This window comes from Onychomys torridus, chromosome 18, assembly GCF_903995425.1.
Source record: "Onychomys torridus chromosome 18, mOncTor1.1, whole genome shotgun sequence".
NCBI lineage: Eukaryota > Metazoa > Chordata > Mammalia > Rodentia > Cricetidae > Onychomys > Onychomys torridus.
In genome coordinates this window covers 21,957,117-21,961,047 of record NC_050460.1, presented here as the reverse complement: position 1 = coordinate 21,961,047, position 3,931 = coordinate 21,957,117, and the positions used below count along the sequence as shown (strand labels likewise).

Below are 3,931 nucleotides of genomic sequence, written 5' to 3'. Positions count from 1 at the left end.
ATAAATAGATTACAGTTGTTGTCTTTTAAGTTAAATACTAAGACTATGTTAGATTACATTTTTATGAAGGACTTTAATTAAAAACATCTACTTTATAATATATTCTCAACCACCAAAAATTGCTAAGCTTATTTTATTTCTGACTCACTACCTTGATGAGAGCAGTTATGTAAGGAACTGGGAGGAGTGCCTTACAAAAGACATATACCAAAGACGGTTGACGTAATACAGCGACTAGCAAACAAGAGACTTGGTTGCACACTAGCACTTATGTGTATTATTCAGCACTTTCCTTATTAGTTCAGTGTCAAGAGCAGCTCAGGATTGGCTGTTCTCCTTTTATCTACTCTTGTCTACCCTGTAGAATAATAAAGTGTTTATCACTTCTGGCATGATGATTCCTTCGGTAGCAGAGACAAGAGTATAGTGCTCCTAGATAAAGATACCTTTCCTAAATTCCAAATTTAATGCACCTCTGTTGGTATTTATCCAAGATGTCTTGAACCAGTAACATTTCATTTAATATATAAGCTAATGTTAGATTGCTAAAGCATGGCTCATGAGGCTCACAATACCCAAGTAACATCTCTATCTCTGTCTTCCCTTACTCTCACCACTTAGAGCAAGTTGTGGCAAAATTAGCTAATTGTGGTTCTACAGATATAATATGTTATCACCCTTATGCTGTATTTTAATTTTTACCTTCAACATGTATCTCTATTCCTCTTTTCATCAATATAAACTTAGTCAATAGTATTATTTAGCATGAAACACTATTTTATATTTTGATCAATGTACTCTTATCGGTGTATTTTCTATATACATATTGATGTATACATAGATATATATTATACATGTATGTACACTACACACACACACATATATATATATATGTATAGATATAGTAGATATAGATATATATCATGCCTTATTTAATATTCTCCAAAGGTTTCTTTTTATTTACTCCAAAAAATTATAAATCAATTGGTCTAAATTTCTTCTGAATTTCTCCCTACATAATCAAAGATAGGGTGCTTCACACAGATCATCTGCTTCAAGTAGGAATACCTGTCATCAGGCCAAATTTAAGTGTTCTTTGCAATGGAATCAAATCACAGACCCACCCTCCTCTGTGCTCTGTGTGATTTTCCTATGCTAGTTGCAACCATCCAGGCAAAAAAAAAAAAAAATTAGCTCCTAATGTTTCCTCAAGCCAATGACTAAGTAAGACTTGGCTTACTTGGCCAACCTATTTTCCCAGTTCACGGAGATGTCACACCATACCACACCACTCAGTTCAATATCCAGAAATGATATCAGTCCCAATTTCCTCTCGCGACCATCTTTTTTTTTTTTTTTTTTTTTTTTTTTGGTTTTTCGAGACAGGGTTTCTCTTTGTAGCTTTGCAGCTTTGCACCTTTCCTGATCTTGCTCGGTAGACCAGGCTGGCCTCGAACTCACAAAGATATCCCTGGCTCTGCCTCCCGAGTGCTGGGATTAAAGGCATGCACCGCCGCCGCCACCACCACCACCCAGCTCCTCCCAACCTTCTTAATTAGAGTTTAATTTATTTTCCCTGAGGAATACATTCTCAAAATCCTCATGTGAGAAATTGCTTTTAGTCACCCAGCCTAAGATATTAGTTGTTATTTCTTTTCATTATGACTTTCTTCTGTTGTGGTTTCTATGTGAACTGTCCTCCATAAGCTTATGTCCTTAGCTGACGTAGACATGTTAGGAGGCAGACACTCTCACTGGAAGAAGTGTGTCCCTCACAGGACAGATTTTCAGGATTTCTATCTTGTCTCTCTTTCCTGTCTCTTCTGTTTGCTGACTGCAGACACAATGTGACCAGTAGCCCCATGCTCCTGCTGTTAATGTTTCCCCAACATGATGGGCTGTATACTTTCTTAATTGTGAGCCAAGTAAACCTTTTCTTCTTAAGTTGTTCTTTGTCTGGGTATTTGATCACAGCAACAAGAAAAGAAAACCAGCATAATGTTTCTTCTTCACAAGACTCTTCATGTTAATGACTAATTCTAATTGGGTTTTTTTTTTTATTGAATATGTGCATTACTAGGTACTACCTTACTCTGTGGTCATTTTAATAAATTTTAGGTACTGGCATATTATGTTTGGATGTTCTTGGTGAATATATATCTGTTCATTGTTGATAACTTTTTCATGAACACAAGTTGCATAAAAACAGGCGATTTATCTCAGATTCTTATTAGTTTATTTGTGTAACTTAGGTGAGTGCCCAGTGCAGGATAAATGCTCCATAAATACCTATTTTTGAGTGTGAAACAAATACACGATGATCACAGAATCAGTAGCTACAGTTGTTGGTCTTAACTTTTTTTTCAAGGAGTCTCCCCTAGAATTACTACAGAAACATGCCCATGTGTCACTCAGACTTGTCAGCAGCTGTTTTCAAATTCATTTAGGGGAGCCAATGAACCTGACGCCATAGTAAAGACTTTGTGTATGTACCTTACAAGACTGCACTTACTGTTTTACTCATGGGTCACATCTTTACTTTTTTTTTCTTTTTTAAGAAGTAATGTGAGCTCTATGTATTTGTTATAAATCAGGTCATTCTCTCTCCAGAGGAAATCCACGGAGGAAAAGTAGTCAGGTGGCCCTGGGGACCCGGCAAAGTAGCCTAGGGCAGTGTCACAGGTATGGCTGGTTCTTGGACAGCTCCCACCTCTTTATTGGAGGAGCAGGCGTCACTGCCTTCTTCTCAGTGGCTGCCACAGCTGAGCTCTCAACTGTCTTGCCTGACAACAGGGCTTTCTGTGAAGACATGATGATTGAGGCAGGCACAACTTCCTGGCGGGCATCACGCATGCAGTAGAATTGTCGGACAGCTTGTGACTGGGGCCCACAGGAAGCTTAGGAGTTGGCTGGGTCCACGGAAATCAAGTAGGCCTTGAATTCACAGTAATCAGTCTGCCTCTGTCTCCTGAGTGCTGAGATTAAAGGTTGTGCCACTATGACCAGCCTCAGATTTAGGGTTGGTGGAAGAACCACGGGGGTTGGCATCAAGCAAGGATTTCTCACCACTTGGTGATCTCCTGATAGCACAGCTGCAGGTTTGCCTGCAGGTCTTGCCCAGATGTCCAGTTCCGCAGCTTCTGGATAGTGCAAGTAGCAGACGCCATGAACATCTTTACTTTTATACCAAACCAGTTTGAAAGGAATTGGGACAGATCTGCCACAGGCCATTCATGGAGTACATGATAGCTAAGTTCTTCACATTCTGTAAGAGAGGGGAACATGCTGTAACATTTCATTGTGGAAAATGTAATCCATTCTAAAATTACTAATCTATAATTTTGCATATGGTAGTTGTCAGGACTTTTGGAAAACAGAACTTGTATCACACATAACAAGATATATGAGAAAGCATGTGTGTTCATTAATGATGAGACATCTTAAGAACTTCAGTATGTTAGCTGAAGCCTCAAAAACAGAAACAGTGTAATTTCTAATTTGAAAGCAGTCTCATCACCAACTAAGGACTGATGTGTCCACCTTGTACAAGATATCTGAAATGTATCTTCCTGTGATTATTGCATTTAACTTACCATCCTTATTGAATTGTCAATCTTCTAGTTTTTTTCTTTAATTTTCATTTTGAGTGTTGTGTGTGTTTCATTCTATCTAATGAGGAAATAATAACTTAAAATGTTTTGAAAACAGAAGAAACAATATTGTGGACTTGCTGATTTTAAAACAAAATGCATCTGTCTTTTAATTTTCTTTCAGAGATCCTGAGCAACACATTTTGTAAAACTCTAGGTTCATTTACTCATTTTAGACATTCTTCACATTATTTTATTGTACTGTCTTCCATAGATGAGGCATTCCTACTGCAGTTTATTTTTTACCAGAAGAAAGATATTTTTATTTTAGTGGGATGACA

The 3,931-nt window shown here is 37.7% G+C and overlaps 1 pseudogene; it reads right to left on the bottom strand.

The window, feature by feature from the left end:
* Nucleotides 1–2,676: 2,676 nt before the first annotated feature.
* On the bottom strand, nt 2,677–3,182 carry LOC118569359 (annotated as a pseudogene).
* Between the last annotated feature and the right edge of the window lie 749 nt (nt 3,183–3,931).